Source organism: Balaenoptera ricei, chromosome 12 (assembly GCF_028023285.1).
Source record: "Balaenoptera ricei isolate mBalRic1 chromosome 12, mBalRic1.hap2, whole genome shotgun sequence".
In the NCBI taxonomy this organism is placed as follows: Eukaryota; Metazoa; Chordata; class Mammalia; order Artiodactyla; family Balaenopteridae; genus Balaenoptera; species Balaenoptera ricei.
The window spans coordinates 35,934,632-35,954,666 of NC_082650.1; positions in this window are offsets into that span (position 1 = coordinate 35,934,632).

The window sequence follows — 20,035 nt, forward strand, 5'->3', positions numbered from 1 at the left end:
CACTACCTAGCAGCATAAATACCTATCATAACTAACACATCATTGTGTAGGTACTAAATAAGCTACTGTGATTTTGATTTTCTAGAATAACAATCTATGTATATATAACCAGTGTTCATAACTTAAAGCTTATGTTACATGATTTCTGAACTTGGCCAGCTTCTATGCTTCATATTTTATAAATGTTGAAATTAAGGAACAAAAATGCTTGATTAATGGGCACAACTTGGTTTCTTTAAAAAAAAAAAGTTGAAATAAAATACCAGAATTTCTGATTCTTAATTTCTCTTTCTTCACAGTCACAAAAGTGTAGTTCAGGACTTTTGCTTTAATGTTGTTTGACTTCTGTACAGGTGCTAAGATCTTTAATGTAAATACTGAAGAATTTTGTAACTTCAAATGACTGAGCAGAGTTATAGAATGATGCCTGAGGGATCCAGTGTAGTTTTAAAGGAGATGACTAAAGTATTCTTAAGAATAGTAGCTCAATTATATTGAGTGCTTCTTATATACCAGGAACTGTTCTAAGTGTTTTTTATGCATTAACTCGTTAAATTTTCTGAAAATTCTAAGTACCTACGAGTGTTATCCTCATTTTACAGATGAGGAAACTAAGGCTAAGATAAGTATGTTGCTCAAAGTCACATAGCAAATAAATGCAGAAGTCAGGACCAAGACTGGAATAGGATAGGCTTTGCTTAGCAAATAAATGGAGAAGTCAGGACCAAGACTGGAACAGGACAGGCTTTGCTCCAGTCACTATACACACTGCTTCATTATGCTTGATTATCAACTTTTTGTAGTCAGAAAAATTCAGCCAATGTGATATTTAATTATTTGTCCAAGAGATTTAATTCATTAGACAAATGACCAAAGTGATATCTCAGAATCTAGGACTCTATTCTCTAGAGTAACTGCCAAGGTCCTAGTATCACAATGGCAAGCAACCAAAGTTTATACAATCTTGCAGGAGATTCTAGATGCTAAAACACAAAGCTTTGAGTTTTGGTAAGAATAAGAGTTTAAAGAGTCTATATTTTTTCTTTCTTTTAGAGTGAACCACAGATCAAGAGACTACAGGTGTTCTGCTTTTTTTTTTTTTTTTCTGAGCTATGTTTTCTTTAATGTTATTGCAGCTAAGCACTCTATGGTACTGTCCATATTTAGGAAACATCCTTAAACCAAATATCATTCCTATGAAGAATAGTATAAGTCACACATCTTTAATTTTGGTACCCAAGCGATGTGGGCTTTAGCAGAGTGGCAGTGGGAGTGGAGCAGCACCATTTGTCAAGTCTTGTCTGGTACCCAAGGAGTGGCCACCCTTTCTGGGATGAAGAGTATCTCCCCCTTCCTTCTTACTTCCTCTTTCAACTTCATTGGGTTATTCATCCCACTTCACTTCTAGTCCTTAATCTTGTTCTATCTGGGTAAGGCAAGTCATCTCTGTTAGTCAAAGTCCAAGAAAACAATTGGACCTTTGTGGGTCATGGCATCATAAAGACTGGAAATGGGCATTCTTGGTGAGATAGAAAGAGAAGTAGGCCATTTTTATTAAGAATGGGATGTAACCACTTATATTTTTTTCAACTAACAATGTAGGATGTTTTGAAATCAGTGGGTGAGTGGAAAGAAAAAAAAATGTTAAGCCATAAATGTGGGTTAGTTAAAATGGATTTTAAAAGAAAAAAATGAACAGATGGATCATGGGTAACAGAGGGGAGAAGTACTACAAGATGATTAAATATAGAACCATGGAAACATGAGAAGAGATGGGAGAGAGGATAAGAAGTGCAGCACAAAAGATTCAGGTAGAAAGGGCATATTTTCAGTCATAAGCATCTAGGTTTAAAAGTTTGTTTCTGTGGGTGCAAGAGAGCTGGATGACTGTGGACTTGGTGATATCTGACACCCTGTTAGGAAGATTCCATTCTAGTCCATTCTATTTAGTTGGCCACAGAAGCAGAATTAATAGGCTTGCTGCACCTCTGGACATACTTTGCCTCTTTCATATCTGTGCAAAAGCTAGAAAATGAAAAAAAAAATTTTGGCAGCAACTTCTTAGAGCTGTGTGCTTCTTATGGGTGTGTGTAGGTTAAGAGAGCTGGTTCTGGGGTCTTACACAGAAAACTGGGTGAAAGGAGCTGCTGGGAATTTGGCCAAGAGCAGAGTTTATGAAGCTCCAGTACATGACACAGGACCTATGCTATTCCGCTTGATTAGAGCAATCCAGGAGGTTACCGAAGAGCTTAACATTTAAAGACCTCTATTGGTGTTATGTGACTCTATCCTATTGGGGCTTTTATTGGTATCTGATGAGTTATAAAATATATTTGGTAGAATAATGTACATCTGGGTGAGTTCATCCTCATATAAGTAAAGCAGCTAACCCAGAATATTTTTCTCATTCTTAACAGGTTTATGATACCACCTGTCTTAGTCAGCTCAGGATGCCATAACAAAATACCATAGATAGGGTGGCTTAAACAACAGAAATTTTTTTTCTCACAGTTCAGGCAGCTGGAAGTCTGAGAATCAGGGTGTCAGTCTGGCTGGGTTCTGATGAGAGACCTCGCCCTGCCTTGGAGATGGTCATCACTTTGTGTGCTCACATGGCCTTTCCTTGGTGAGAGAGAGACAGAACACTAAAGGTGTTTAAAAATAAAAAGAATCAAGGACTTCCCTAGTGGTGCAGTGGTTAAGAATTCGCCTGCCAATGCAGGGAACACGGGTTTAAGCCTTGGTCTGGGAAGATCCCACATGCCGCAGAGCAACTAAGCCTGTGCACCGCAACTACTGAGCCTGCGCTCTAGAGCCCGTGAGCCACAACTACTGAGCCCGCGTGCTGCAACCACTGAAGCTCACGTGCCTAGAGCCCGTGCTCCCCAACAAGAGAAGCCACTGCAATGAGAAGCCCGCGCACCACAATGAAGAGTAGCCCCCACTCACCGCAACTAGAGAAAGCCTGCATGCAGCACTGAAGACCCAACACAGCCAAAAATAAATTAAAAAAAAAAAAGTCAAAATGAAATTGTTTAATGAGTATTGCAGGGCACTGGTGATAGCTGAGATAGAAAAGTTAAATATGAATGCTTACCTTTTGTCTATCCTCCTTCCATTAGTACAATTTTAATACTGCAAACTTAGATTTTCCAATATCTAACACATTTCATGGAGGTAACTGAAGAACCATAAAGGCAGGTGTGGCAGATACAGTGTGCTTAGAGACTTGGGCTGGGCAGAAACTGAAGGATAATCTTTTCACATACTATTCCTTCTGCCTGGAATACTCTGGTCTATCTTGAATATTCTTCCTTTTGGGAAGAGTTAATTCTACTTCCTCTGTTATTTGGGGCCTTCTAAATTGTGAATTTTTGAATTTATGTTCTTTAGAAGTGTGAATTCTTTGATTTTAGTAAACACATTTCTTTATTATCTATTAAATAAGAATTGTTAATTGTGTTGTTTAAAGCCTCTATATTTTTAATATTTTGTCTACTGTTGATTTCTTATAGGCATACTATAGTCTTTAATTATAATACAGGATTTTAAAATATTTTCTTATATTTATACCAGTTTTAATATATAGTCTAGGCTAGCTATCTTGTAGATAAATGTTTATTATTGTATATTTTAATACATTGTAGCTTTCAAGAATATAAAATGTCACTCTGACATGTTAAATACTTAGTCTAAAATTTGTTTTGTCTTAAATTAATTTTACAACAATACTTAACTTTTGTTTGTGTTTGCCTTCTATGTACTTTTTCTACCCCACTGTGAATAGTATATAGCTTGATTTTTAGAAACTCCATCAGATCTCTGTATTTTAATGGAAGACTTTAACCTTTAACATGTTTTTTTTGTGATTAATGATGTGTTTGAACTTATTTGTCAAATTACCATGCTTTCTCTTTCCTTCTCTTTTATTAAATAGATCACATGTTTTTACCACATGCATTTTTCTTCTCTAGTGGTTTTGGCAATTTACACAACTAATTTGTATATAATATTAGTATTCATAAAATTTTAACTTCTGTTGAACTTCTTTCTGTTTTTGCTTAGATCTAATATATAACTTTATCATTTACCATTATTATATTATACACACACACACACACACACACACACACACATATATATATATATTCATATTCATTTAGTTGAATTTAAATGCTCTCTGTGAAAGGGTAAGAACCTTAGGACATTATAAATTGACTCCCTCCCCAGTGATCATACTCCCAGCCCTCTACCAACTTCCTCTGTTGAAATCATCTGAGATTTTAGTTCCAGAAATTTGATTGCTACTTTATTTTTTACATTATGCTCCACAACTATTTAAACGTAACTAGGATTATAGGTTTCTTTGCTCACTATTTTTTCTGTTGGCCTACTTCTTCCCACTTCTTGGGCTCCTTTTTCCTGTTTTATACTGAAGAGTAATTTTTTTCAGAGAACAACTGTGGGTGGTAAATTTTCTGATTCATTGCACATCTGAAAATGTCATTATTTTGCCCTCCAATTTGAATATTAGTTTAAGTATAGTATTTTAGGTTTAAAACCAATTTTTTGGTGACAACATTAAAGATATATCTTCATCATTTTCTGGCTCTCAGTGCTGCCAAGGAGATGATTCTTGTTCATCTGATTTGTGAGGTGGTTTTGTAGATAACCTATTTTTTTTCCACTCTAAAATCTTACAGGATTTTTCTCTTCATCTTTGGAATTCTGAACCTGCAGCATTGTGGCCGAGGTACATGTCTCTTCTTATTCATCTTGTTTGGCACTACATAAGCTCTTTCAATTGTGCCATTAGATCGAAAATTTTCTTCTGGATTTATGCGATTTCTTTGTCATTTCTCCCACTCCAGTCTGTTTGTTCTTTCTGGGACTCTTATTAAATCGATGTTGGAATTTTCTTTCCTTGTCTATTAACTTTTCTCTCATTTTTTCCATTTCTTTGTTCCTTTGTGCTGTGTTCTGGGACACTTCCTTGGCTCCAACCTCAGCTCATGGATTTACTATCTAGCTGTGCACATTTTTCTACTCAATCCATCCCTCAAGGTTTTTTTAAATTTATTTGTTTGTTTTTAACAAGTCAACTACTTTAGCTTTTGTTTCCACAAAATCTATTTCTTTCTTTATGGATATAGAATTCTTAAAGAGCTGAGAATAATTATAAAGTTTGTTTTCTTTATTGCATCTTTTTTTGTTATTGTTTTTTATAATTATATTTGTTTATTTGCTTGTATAAAGTTTCTTTATTTTGTTTTTTCTGAAATTATTGGTAATTCATTTGTTTTCTGAAAATTTTGTATTTAAGTATCCCTGCCCACCTAAATATGGCTTCTGGTTATGTTTATCATAAACTCTTTGGTGATTATGAATGAAAGATAAAAATACTTCAAATTGTGTAGATTACTTACAGGCATCTTTTCTATTTTCAAGAGCTATTACAGGTTATATTATTTTAAATATAAATATGTTTTTTATTTCATGATATTTTAGACAGAAGAGCAATGGGACATATATGTTCCTTTCTTTATATTGATCCAATCCTCTTTTAACTAATTGAAAATTGTTAAAATGAAGATTATTATATTCTCTCTCTTACTATATTTGTAAATAGATATTGGTATAGATATGGTTAGAGAAATAAATAAATATAAAAGATACTATTTTTCTTTTCTTTTATGGTACCTGAGGCATAAGAAGAGGCAGAGATGTATGTTCATTCTGCTATATTGATCTAATCCTCTCAGTATTTTGTAACCGTTAAAATAATGATTATCAAATTCACTCTTAAAAGTATATACTGAATCTTATTCTTTGTATTCCATGCATGCTTTGCACATGATGTCTGTTTGGTAAACTTTTGCTGAATTGAAGCCAGTTAAACTGAATATTAAAGTTAAAATTCCCTAAGCACCAACATTTTTGTTTATTAAGTCTAGACTAAGTATGAATCTCCACAGGGGTAGAAAGAAGAATTGTAACTGTTCTTAAATGATAGAATGATGAAATCAGTCAAATAATAGTTCACTTGAATCTAGTAACTAATTTCAGTGATTTTTTTAAAATGTGTAAATCAGCAATTTGTTCAGCTGAAATAATCTGTTTTAGTTCAAGGATAGCACTATTAATACATGAATCAGATTGTCCTGATTTCTTTAATTTTCCTCACAGTTCTTTCTCACTAAAAGAAAATATAAATCACTAAAATTATGTCTCAGTTTATAATCATTTGGACTCTTTCCATTGGATCCAGTCAGTAATAGTCTCTTTTGGGTAAAAAGAGAAAAATAAAAGTAAAACTTTCTATCCTCTCCTATACGTTATGTCTGACTTATGTCTATACCAGTATGAGTGAATTTTAGATAATAACAGGAAAAGTGGAAGTGACTCTCTTAACATTTATGTGGAATTTTTCTTCCCAAATATAACAATAAACAAAGGAAATTCTTCTTTTAGTAAATGCCCACTCTGTGCTAGGACTGTGCTGGTCACGAAATCTCTGTGCTTATCCCCACTATGTGGGGATAAAGCTATTAAAACTCAGAAAGATTTCCTTCACACTTATTAGGATGGTTAGTGCAAAAACAAAACAAAACAAAACAAATAAACAGAAAGAAAATAACAAGTTTTGGCAAGGATGTGGAGAAGAAAGAATTCTTGTGCTTTGCTGGTCAGACCGTAAAATGGTGCCGCCACTGTGAAAACTGGTATAGTGGCTCCTTAAAAAATTAAAAATAGAATTATTATATGATCCAGCAATTCTGCTTCTAGGTGTATGCCCAAAAGAATTGAAAACAGGGACTCAAGCAGATATTTGTACACTCACGTTCTCAGCAGTGTTATTCACGATAGCCAAAAGGTGGATGCAACCCAAGTTATCTATCATCAAATGGATGGATAAGCAAAATGTGGAATACACATAAAATGGAATATTATTCATCCTTATAAAGAAAAGAAATTCTGACACATGCCACACATGGATGAATCTTGAGGCATTGTACTAAGTGAAATAAGCCAGTCACAAAAGACAAGTCCTGTCTGATTCTGTTTATATGAGGTACCTAGAGTAGTTAACTTTATAGAGACAAAAAAATAAAAGGATGTTTGCCAGGGACTGAGGGCAGGAGGGAATGAAGAACTGTTTAATAGGTATAGAATTTCAATTGGGGGAAGATGAAGAAATTCTGGAGATAGATGGCTGCAGAACAATGTGAATGTACTTAACGTCACAGATCTGCACACCTAAAAATGGTTAAAATGGTAACTCATGTTATTTATATTTTAACACACATACAAAAAAAAAAAAAAGGCGTTAGAAGGGTTAAATAACATTCCTAAGTTCTGCTATTGGTAAGTGGTAAAGTGAAAATTCCCACCCAGGTGGGAATTCATTCATTCAATCAGCAAACTTTATTGTGTTCTTACTATACTAGCCGGACACTGTGCTGGTGCTGGGATACTTCAGAGAATAAAGGAAAGATCCCTGCCCACTTGGAACTTATATTCAGGTTGGAGGAGAGAGACAGTAAATCAAAGTAATTAAAGTATAAGTTATGTGGTATGTGAGAAGGTGATAAGTGCTAGTGATAAAAGGAAAATTGGAACAAGGCAAGAAGAACAGGGGCTGCCAGTGTAACTGATGTCCAAACTCAAGCTTCATCCATAAACCTATGTTGTCTGTCAGGATACAATATTTCAGAAAAAATACAGGGGTTTTCTTTATTTTGGATGAGTTTTTGTTTTGTCTGTTTTCTCTTTTCCTGCAAGTGATTTATTAAGAAAGTAAAAATAAGGCATGTTTTATTTCTCTGAGAAACAGACAAGAGCTCTTTACAATACATTGAAATAACATTTCTTTAAGAATACCTCAGCATGTAGGTTATTGTTCCTTTTGCAAACCTAGGAAATAAAAGACACGCGGAGCTTGGAGAAGATTTGTGCCCCTCAAATGGGAAAAATGCTCTTGAGCAATACAAGAGTTTTCAGACTTCCAAATATGGCTATTAGTATATTTGTATTGAAATACTGGATCTGGATTTTACTACTGTGTGGCCTTGAGCAAGCCAGACTTTCTTACAAGAAAAATGAACATAAAACATTAGCTCTATTCACTTTGCAGAGTTACTGTGATAACCAAATAATATACTATTAGAGAAGCAGTTAGCTATTTACCAAGCACTATATAAAGATGACTTAGGCCCTGGTAATAACATGGTCATAATACATGTTTCATTTTACACTGAATACGAAGAACTGGTTTTGGAAGACCCATAGTTGCCCTAGATGCACACTGAAGCCTTAAACATTCTCATATCACAAAGGAAGGAAAGAACCAACATCTTCCTACCCAATGTCAGTGGAACCACAGAAGCTCTAACCTCATATAATGTCTTTGGTGTGGAGTGAGGAATTGCTAATGAAGGCATCAAAATCACAGAGTCTTGCAACCAGATATTTTATACAGATTTCTCGAAGTTTTCTTCATTTTAGCATTTTTTCCTCTAATAGGAAAATAATTTTCGCCTCCCATAGCCTTAAGTGCGTGAGTTCAATAATTGGTGAAAACCAAGAGACCAAAAAAATAGAAACTGATGGAAAATTTACAGTCCAGTGCATGCACCCATTACCAGTATAACAGAGCTCTAATTTACTTACCAAATGAAAACGCTTAAGGTGAATATGAATTAGGTCACTGTTGGTGTGTAAATGTATATACGTATGCACTGAGGCACTGCCTTGTCACACACTGTGTGACAGTTGTGGCCAGCTTAGGAGGAAGTGACTGCTGGTGTGCAAGACGGAGAACTCAATTCATGATACAACTTTTTAAAAAACATTAATGCAGTATGTTTATATATTGTATCTGTTACACTGTATTTTAATTATATATGTAGTTGTCCGATCCTCCCTTTCTACTGTGAGTTTCCGAAAGAAACAGTCTAAAAAACGGAAGTCTTTTTTTTTTTGGCCACGCCCCGCAGTATGTGGGATCCTCGCTCCCCAACCAGGGATCGAACCTGCACCCCCTGCATTGGAAGTGCAGAGTCTTAACCACTGGACCACCAGGGAAATCCAAGACAGGCCATTTTTTTTTGTGGGGGTGCTGCGTTGGGTCTTCGTTGCTGCGCGGCCTTTCTCTAGTTGCGGCAAGCAGGGGCTACTCTTCGTTGCGGTGCACGGGCTTCTCATTGCGGTGACTTCTCTTGCTGCGGAGCACGGGCTCTAGGGCGCCCAGGCTTCAGTAGTTGTGGCATGCGAGCTCAGTAGTTGTGGCTCGCGGGCTCCAGAGCACAGGCTCAGTAGTTGTGGCTCACGGACTTAGTTGCTCCGCGGCATGTGGGATCCTCCCAGAACAGAGCTCTAACCCATGTCCCCTGCATTGGCAGGCGGATTCTTAACCACTACGTCTTAGTCACCCTGTGTCTGTAGTGTTCAGTGCAATATTTGGCACATGTACAGTGATGCATCACAGCTGGTATCTTCTGCAGAATTTCAGTGTTGGAAGTCTGAGTGGTCAGTGGCTTTTAGTATGACACAGGCAACTCCTGATGGCAAAGGAGCCTTCTCAGGACAGAATTTGGGAAAGGTTTAGAGGACGCCTGGCCCCAGTCAAGAGGACAAAGGTTCAGAACATGGCTTCAATCCTGACACATGTGCTAGAGCGCTACTTCATATCCGTATTAGTTTTTGGTTTAGAAAACTCACAAGTCAAAACCTGGTATAGGTGAAGGAGGGCTCAAATTAAAGGTCTGTATATTGAGTTGTGGCAAATAAGACAGGGAAAGGAAAGAGAGAATGAGATGAAATAGAATGAAACAGAAAAAAGTGGGGATGGAAGAATAAGCCTCTATGTTAAGGTAGAAAACTGAGTCAAATAGAACTGTGCAAGCAAAAACCTGAGCAAGAATAAACATCGATAGGGAATTATACAGTTTCAGCACTGAAGATACAGAAGTGTCCTAGGAAGTTGCCCTGTGCATTACAGGACACCAGATGATTTCCAAAATGTTTACAGTGAAATACAGAGAGCTGTACCAGAGTGTTGGGCTTATACTGAAAGGACAGCGATTTGAACATCTTGATACCCATGCCCGATTATTAAAGTCCTTTAATGATTATTAAAGTCCTCTCTGGCGAGTGTAGTGGTCATCCTTAGGGCCTTTCTCTTTGCCTCAGTGCATTCTTCTTACCTATGCTTCAGATCTTCTTGCCTTCATCTGATTCCCCTTCTTTTCCAGATTATCCCCTTGTAATTAGCCTGAGTCAACATTCACAAAGTTGTCTCAATTGGAAAGTCTGTCTGGATTGAAGAGGTTCACCCTAAGACATGGCCCTCTGCGTTTTTCTCCTTACCTTCAAGCACTGCAGCCTGCTGGCAAGTGATACACTCACCTTCATCTGCTCTAAACTTACAGGACACAAGAGCCCCAGTGGAGTACTCTGGATCTCCCCAATTCTAGTTATTTTGGGAAACCAACATCTCAAGATTTTTTTTATTACGTGGGTATGTTTACCTATCCGTGCACAATTTAATTCATGGGATAAACAAATAACTTTGATAAACTCTGTTTCAGACATGATGAGTTTGGTGTAAGTATGTGAGACGGCCCTGTAGGCAGATCAGTTTCTAGACTGGTTGGCAGGTCCAGAGGTCAGACGAAGGTCTGGGTAGAAGCAACCAATTTAGGAGCTACCAACCTCCAGGTTCTCCTCTCTGCCATCCTTCTCACATACTTTCAGTTATTTTTACAATACACAGATATAAGCAGGTCGTTGCCTACATACAAAAATCTTCAATGAATCCCTAGAATATGAAAAATAAAGTTTAAATATCAGTACTTCAACATGAGCATTCAAATACCAAAGCTTGGCTCTTTCTAGGCTTTTCCATTTAATTTTCCACCACTGGCTTTCCACGGAGCCATGGCATCAGGCCGTGCACTCATTTTACTGCAAACATACTTGGCGATATCCCACCTTCAGAATTTTGCTCAAGTTGTTTTCTCTGAAGTCCAATCTCTTCTTGAAGGCCCTTCTAAAATCCTCCAAGAAGAAAGACATTTTCTTTTGTCTTGTGTCTTTAATAATTAAATCTTTATCTACATAAAGCTGCTTGCACAAGTTTTCCTCTATTTTATCAACAAATTTATTAGTCAACTTATTTCTAAACATTTTAAATCAATCTCTCAAGAAGTCAGAACAGCAGTTAAGATATATTCTTCACCGTTTGGTGGCTTTCAAATATTCAGTAGGAAAAGGATATGGCTCCTCTAAGAAGACTTTAGTTCCAGTAAGGTAATTAATCTCCATGAGAAAGAGGCTCTGAATGAGAAATGGAGATGAACTTGGGGAGGATACAGTTCCAAGCTCTACAGTAGAGCCTACCTACCAGAACTAAGCTGAGGGGAAGGAAGTTATAGTTCATACTCATAAAATGATAGGGGACGATTAAATAGATAATTAATTAATTGAACAGATGACTCCAGGGACCTGAGCTGTCCTGGGGTGGGGTAGCTATGGCTTTTCTCTGAGCTATAAAGAAAAAAAGGAATTTGTGTAAAACAAAAAGAAAAACACAGAAAAAAAACCTAGCATATTCAATAGCATGGGATTTCGAGAGAACTTGCTATGTTTAGAGAACAACTATCATTTAAGTACAGCTGAGGTGTCATAGGCATAAGACAAGAGACTTAGGAAGAGATTAGAGCTTGAGTGAATTTGTAGACCACACTAAAACGTTTGGGTAATTTTGATCACAGGATTTTGTCTAATACTATACTGTATTACTTAGTCCCACTTCAGTAAAATTTTTATACTATTTTAATGACTATACATTCTATCAAACTGATATATTATGATCTGTTTAAGGGTAACTTGGATATTCTGGGGGTTTTTTTCAAAATTTTTACTATTATAAACATTGCAGCAGTAAACGTCTTTGCAAATCTTTGCTTGTGATAGTCCATCTCTGATTATTTCCTAGAAGAGGCACTTTTGAGGTAAGACTAGAAACATATTAGGCTCTAAGAAGCCAGACATTATCATGGCCCCATTCCAGGCTCTCATCTTTTCTTAGATTAGAAAAATGTTGGGTTGCTATGACAGCCTATTAATTAATCTCCCTGCTTCCAGTTCAGCACCCCCCTCCAATCCATTCCCTACATTGAGCCAAAATACACTTTCCAAAATATAAATCTGGTCCCGTCCTCCCTACTAAACTTCATACAATGTCGTCTTAATGGGTCATGTATAAACCATCTAAATTCAAGAACATTTTAAGACTTTCAATATGTATTACCAAACTGCTTGCAAGAAGGTTGCCATAATTCATACTCCAAAAAGCAGTGTATAAACTATATGGATCTTATCATGCCCTCACAAACATATGGTATTCTCATTTGTCACACATATTGTAATGATCTGTTATTGTCTGTCTCTTGCAATAATTCATTAATTAGTTACAATCAGAAATGCTGTCCTATTGATCTTTGAATCATAACATCCAGTGCAATGTTAGTGAACAATGAATGAATTAACACTACCTAACACAAGTACTTCATCAGTATGTAGAATTTAAGATCCTTTTTATTCTTTGCTCTGCTGAGATTTAGGGTGAGACAGGGTCAGGGCCAGGAGTTGAAGGTTCAAACAAGTGTTGGGGACACAACCAAAGGTCAAAGTAGGTAACACAAACCATTAGTTCAGGGCATCTCACAAACGTTGCGCTCCTATAGATTATTCCATTCTTGTTTTAGATTCTCTAAAAATACATCTTCTTTATTGAGTAATATATAGTTCTTTGACTGAAAAAGCCAAGGTGAGGAGATCGGGTGATATAGCCCCACTTTACTCTTTCAAGTGAGTCATGCTCACTTGAGGAAAGTCTTTATATTGGAGGGAACTGATACCAAACAGTTTCATATGCAAGGCAGGCAGTGTACAGGGAAGGCTCATTCACTCCCAGGAGAAGCCTCATGGGTTTGAATCCTCCCTAGAGCAGTGTGCCTTTCAAACTTTAATATGTAGACAACTCACTGGGGAATCTTGTTAAAATACTAGATTCTGATGCAGAAAACCTGGCTTGGGTACTGCTATTCTGCATTTCTAACAAGCTCCTAGGTGACGCTGTTGCTGCTAATATGTGGACCATACTTTGAGTAGGAAGACAAGCATATTTTCTATTTCTTCATCTGCTTAATGAGAATTTTACTACTTACCCCAAAATATTGTTTTGAGACTTAGATATCAAAAATCTAGTCAATGTACCTGGTTATATAAGTACTTCATTGATGCCCTGGAAAGGATGAAACAATAATTCTACAAAGGACATGTCTCATCCTTTCCAGCGGGTCTCAAGCTTGGCTACATGTTAAAATCCTCTGGGGAGATTTTAAAACAAAATTATTAGAACTTTTTAGTCATTTGTGTCATTAAGTCTTGGGGCTGTTTTAAACTTTTCATATGAAGTGACTGGGTACTGATGAATTGAGGACACGCCTGAAATCTGAGTCTGGGGCTCCAGACTTTCCTTTTGCATGCCAGGTGCTTCAAACAGGTATAGCACAGCACCTTCTGAAGATTCACTCAAGTTTTGGGGCATATGTAGGAGTCTCCTACCCAGCTGAATATCAGAAATCAGATCTACCTCTGACGTTTTGCACAGATTCCCAGGTCCAACAGTAGATAGGCAAGGCTCTGATATCTGGCTGTGATTTTAATTCTTTTAAAATGTTTCTTAGTAATTCTGCTGTCCCACCAAGTTTGAAATCACAACATAATACATGCTGGAGAAATAGAAAATGAAATTCATCACATATGTACTATGATGATGCCTTTACCAGTAAACAAAGGTTTATTTGTACCTTTAATACTCCAAATTATAGTCATTTCACGGAAACCAATAAACTATTTTGGTCTCAAATTCTCCCAAAATAACAATAATTAGTAGATTCATCACTTTTTAAAAAATAATTTTTATTTTTTAGGCTGTGCAGTGTGCATATGGGATGTTAGTTTCCCGACCAGGGATCAAACCCAGGCCCCCTGCATTGGAAGCTCAGAGTCTTAACCGCTGGACTGCCAGGGAAGTCCCAGATTCATCGCTTTTTACCTGATTTGGAGGGTTCTGCCAACAGAACCATAGTTCTGTTGTGTGACCATAGTCACACCTAGTACTGTGACTGTAGTCCAGACTCCGAGAAACACTTGAACCTCCTTTGACCGTGACCTTAGCTTTGCTGTGCCTCAGACTTTTCCATCGTGTATATGTATTGATAGGCCTCATAGAAAAAGACTCCAAAAGGGTTCTGTTGTGCTTTAACTATAAAGCACTCTTTAAAGAACTTTCTCTTTTATGGGAAAATCCAATTGAAGTGTCTTGTGATGACCAAACATAATTATTTACAGAGAAGTATATTGCTCCAGAAAGTATAAACCACCAAAGACAGGGTCCTTGACCTAAGAAGCTTAAGCTTTAAGATAGGGGTAAACAAAAGTAAGATAACAGTAAAACAGAGTTAGTCTCAAGGCTGTAGAGGAATCAGCCTGCGAGGTTGTGGGGAAGCAGAGTGACATTATTCACCTCTAGTGCCTCGCGAAACAAACTCACTTCTAGAAAACGCTAGTAACTTTGGGACCCAAGAATAGTGTAGAATTTAAGGTTTTAGTTTCTGGCTTTCATGGGGAAAGTTGACAAAAAAACGGATCAATTCGAAGTGTGGCTTGTTTTAGCTTCAGTTTACATTGTATAGATGAGATTTATCACTATCTAGGCTATGCTGACCTCTAATTTGGTCTTGAAAATCTTATGGGTTGATTGTTTTGTGATGCCAAGACTTTGTCATTGGTCTGTTTAATGTCCAATGCTTCTTTCTTAGGTTAAAAGGTTGATTTTTTTAATTTAATTTTATTTTTTACTAATGTAGCCCAGTATACTACACTAAATAAATACGACAAAAGTTAATTAAATGCTCATCAGTCTCAATTTCCTTTGCAATTAGTCTTTCTGAGTATTCTGACTTTGGCTCCCTAACATTAGTGTAGGAAGGAAAATATAGTCAAATCCCTAAGTGATATTTGGTCATTAAAAGTTTAACGTGTGTTTATTTTTTTTCCTTCCAGGTTTTTATTTCAGAAAATAAATCCTAGATTATGTTCTCAAAGGAATTGGAACTATTTTTGTGTATCTGTCCTTAAAACCCTCTAGGCCTTCCCCATTTCCCCCCCACCTCCCTTCTTGTGGGTCTTGTAAAGGTTTAACAACTGGCAGCCCTGAAATCTGATGACCTCTTCTTTCCTTTGACTAGATAAGGTAGCACAGCTGCTAGGAAGTTTTCCCACAGACACTGCCAGTGGCGGGGCTTGGGGAGGGGTGTCCCTCTGTGGACAGAGAGGTAATTCGATCTTCACACCGATCAGACCTGGGCCTTGTCAGAGTTGAGAGTATGTGCTATATTAAATTACATTCAGTGTTTTCTGTTCTACTTCTTGAACTACTGTTCACAGAGACCACCCAACTTACAGCACTTTCTTGAGCCCATGAGGAGCTCAGCTATAGCTGTCCACTGGGTCATGCAGCCAGCAGGCTGTCTGGAGCTGGCTTCTTCAGAACCTACCGGTGATGTTTCTGGCAGAACATTTTCGCATTTCTAGTGAAATCTCCTCACGTAAGGAAAGTTAATAATCTTTGATGAGAAATGATTTGTGCTATGAACCTGCAGAGCAGGAAATTGAGAAGCAGTCAGGCAAAGTTTAGAGATGAGCCTTTTGGTTTTGGTGCATGGCTTTTACTTATCCTTCCTTAACCGTAAGCCGTATTTTGCGTCTGTTATCTGTAACTTCTTGTGCCCCCTCCCTAATCCTCTAGTTTACTGATTTTCAAACTCTAGTGTGTATCAGACTCAGATTCCAGAGCCTCATCCACAGAGAGATTCTGATTCAGGTGTCTGTGCTACATTTTAACAAACACCCCAGGTGCTTTTGACTCAGATGGTCTAAAGATTACACTATGAGAAAAACATCAGTAACAAACTGCTATTGCTCAGTCCTCTTCCCACATATCAAGAAGAATGTATACTTCATAGATTATTCATATCTTAATCTGAATTAGTTTAGTGTGTGAATCTACCCGCAAAAAATAAAATTTTATTGGGAGATAATAGAGGGAAAAAAACTATTCCAAGATACCTGTGCAAAAGCAGTAGTATAGACTGTAAATACTGGATAAATCAAGAAAAGAGGCAGTTACTATTAGAAGCTTTGGTCATGGATATCTTCCCAATGCTCTAATTTCTTCACTTTCAGGAAAACTGTTTTTGAAACAGAAAATTTTAAGTAAGAGGGAACCAGCCATTTTTGCCTACGATCCCCGCTAATGGTAGAAATTAGTTTTTTAGTGGCTTCATTTATGAAAGCAAAATGCATTAAGCACATGTTATATGAAAGACATTTTGTTGTTGTTGTTCTTGAAGCCCTCTCATATCTACTCTGGTCAAAATTCAAATCCTCAGCATTCTTTAATTTCTCTAAAGCGATAGAGCATATTCAGTATATTTCAAGAGGAAAGAAATAGTCTCTAAAATTAGGCTCAAGGGAAACACTGGGGCTCTTTAAAAAGTCAATTCACCTTTACAAAATCTAATGAGGGATTTAAAGACATTTTAAGATGATAACTCAATTTCTTACAGCAACAACTAGTACTACTGCTGCTGCTGCTACTACTACTGCTACTCTAGAGGTGTTTTTTGGCACTAAAATGGAGAAATGTACTATTGCACAATTTTTCTTAAGTCAAAATAGAGTAGTAGAAAGATTCAAGGACTGTGAGTCAAGTGACATAGCTTCTAGTCTCAAGGCTGGAATTCGCTAGATGTATGACCTTAAGTAAATAAATTAATCTTTCTGTGTCCCAGGCTTTTGTAAGATGGAGTTAAAAATACTTTTTCTTTCTATCTTAAAGACTTATTACAAAGGTAGATAGATGTAATAGTAAAAGTCTTTACATTTTAAAGAGTGTGTTTGTATATAAGTTATTATTTTATACACACACACACACACACACACACACATTTCTTTTCCTGCAAATCCACAAGGTAAGCTATGTAATTAAGCCTCTTGCAATAGGGCTTTGAGTCTCTGGCTTTCCTGAATGCCACTTCTCTCCTACTCTCTGTTCTCACTCTTGGTAATGCAAGAAAAAGGTTCACAATTCTAAGCCAAATTAGAATAAGCTTAACTGGGTTTCTATGAATACTATACTAAAGTTAAGATGCATAATTAAATTATGATGAGTTTAATGATGATTAAAATGTGACATTGTTATCAAGGACTATAATATTTCCTAATGATATCTTGATATTAAATGACAACTGGAGTTTTAGTAGAAAAATAAGAAAATAAGTTAGTTTTAAAACATATTATTTTGTTTGCATAAACTATTTTGTTGAGAGACAGTGTTTCAGGTTCAAGAACCTGGGTATGAAAGGATCTGTATTATTGGCAATGGCCATTTCTAGTTGGGCTAGGGTATTTTAAACTGAGATATAGACTTGGTTGCTTTTTTAAAAATATTGAACACCTACTATGTGTGAGATACTATGCTTGATACTATAGGGGTATAAAAATATTTAAATAATGTTACAAGTGAAAAGTTCCTTGAGAGAAACACCAATAAAGAGAAATGGGATTCAAAAGAGAGGAGTCTCTTTCAGAAAATTGGGAGAATCAGCGGTTGATTCAAAGATGCTTGAACTGATCTGTAAAGGAAAGAGGCTTCAGATACTTGAGGAAGGAAGAGAGAACATGCCAGGTAGGGAGAATATTAGAAGCAAATGCATAGAGGAGGCAAAGGCAAAAGAATACATAAGAAACAACAAGCAGTTGCACCCATGTTCACTCAAATTTCAAAAAGAGGGAAGAACACCTGTTTTTAAATTTACCAATCACTCACTATTAGGGTCTGAATATTTATGTCCTCACAAACTTCATATGTTGAAATCCTAGGGACTTCCCTGGTGGCACAGTGATTAGGACCCCGCTCTCCCAATGCAGGGGGCCGGGGTTCAATCCATGGTCAGGGAACTAGATCCCACATGCATGCCGTAACTAAGAGTTCATATGCCACAGCTAAGGAACACACATGCCGCAACTAAAGGAGCCAGCAAGCAACAACTAAGGAGCCCATGAGCCACAACTAAGGAGCCTGCCTGCCGCAATTAAGACCCAACACAACCAAAGAAATAAATAAAATAAATTAAAAAAAAAAAAAAGAAATCCTAACCTTCAATGTGATGGTATTAGGAGGTAGGGCTTTTGGGAGGTGAATAGGTCATGAGAGTGGAGCCCTCATGAATGGGATTAGTGCCCTTATAAAAGAGACCCCACAGAGGTCTTTTTCTTTTTCTGCTTTTTGATAACGTGAAAAGACAGTGCTTATGAATCAGGAAGGAAGATTTCTCCAGACACAAAAACTGCCAGCGCCTTGGTCTTGACTTCCCAGCCTCTAGAATGGTGAGAAATAAATTTCTGTTGTTTATAAGCAGATCTGTGGTATTTTGTTATAGCAGCCCAATGGACTAAGACAGTCACATTTATAATGTTCAGAGAAAAACATTTTTCAGTTAATTAGAAGTCAGGGGAAAGAATATTGACTCTGCTTCTTAAATATGCTTAAAAGAAAACTAGTTTTGTTGTAAATGCTCAATTTGAGCTATTTAAGAAAACAGTTGCTCATCTCTTAGAGACACTGCAGTAGAACACACACCAGAAGTTGCTGGAGTTTCCTTCTGTTCTGGCCCAGACCTTACTGTGTGAATCTGGGCAGATCACTTAACTTTGTTGAGTCTTATTTTCCTGGGGTGTGGGGTTAGTAAGGGGGATAGAACTACAGGATCTCCAGGATCTATCCCAGCACTAAATATTTACAAATTCTTATATCCAGCATTTAGAGTTACACATATATTTTACTGTTTAATTACTTTTTTTTCTCCAGAGTCACCAATGTCAGCCCCTCCAATATCTCCTTCTCCCCAAAATGCACACATTTCCCCCCTATTTGCTACTATTAGAAACATTAAGAAACTGAATTAAGAAGTTTGGATATCATCTGCAAGAAACTCTAGATTTACAAAAGAAGGACATCAGAATGAATAATTATCACTTTTGCATATTTACACATGTATGTTATTTATGTGATATGAGATCTTGGGTACACTGAAGGTGGGCGTATTTGAAGAGGAGTCTCTCTGTCCTCAGGAAGAGATGCTGAGAGCATCCCCTGTGGTCTAAGGGAAGCCCAAAGGCCCCAAATCCTTGACATTAATTCACATTTCATACTACAGATAATGCCAAAGAATTAGGAACAAGGACGGGTATAAACATATTAATAAATAGCTAACATATAGTAAAGCTTATCATGTACCAACCATTGTACTGTACAGATTTATTCTCATTTAATTCTCTTAATGACTGTATTATCAGTCCCATTTTACTAATGGGGAAACTAAGACTAGGAGAGCCTCAACTAAATTGTCTAAGACTAAATACTGGTAGAGCCAGGGTGTAAAACGGACTCTAGATTTACTCCCTTTATGGCTTTACCATACTCCCCTGTATCATTTCATTTAATAGTAAAGAGGGACCTTGAAGTATTTTTGCTTGTTAACTAGATGTAAGTACTTTTGGTTCGAGTCTTAATGGTCTCATTATATACTTTACCTACACGATTAAAGGAAGAGCGCAAGGGTTTTGAAATGTTTCAGCCCAGTCAAGAAATAACCTTAATGACTAAGCTAACATAGTGTATGGTCAGGACACATACCCTGCTCTTGCCCTTTTCTATCTACTTTTGTTCACTGTGGCATCATTCCATCACACACCCAGCCCCCACCATTAGCAATCCCTATGGGTAGCAGAATTAGCTGTGGCTTCTAAACAAACTCAGTGTTAATGGAATGAAATGGTCCCATCCAAGAGATTTTTCACTTGCTTAAACCTATTATATAAGCTGCCATGTTTTCTTTCA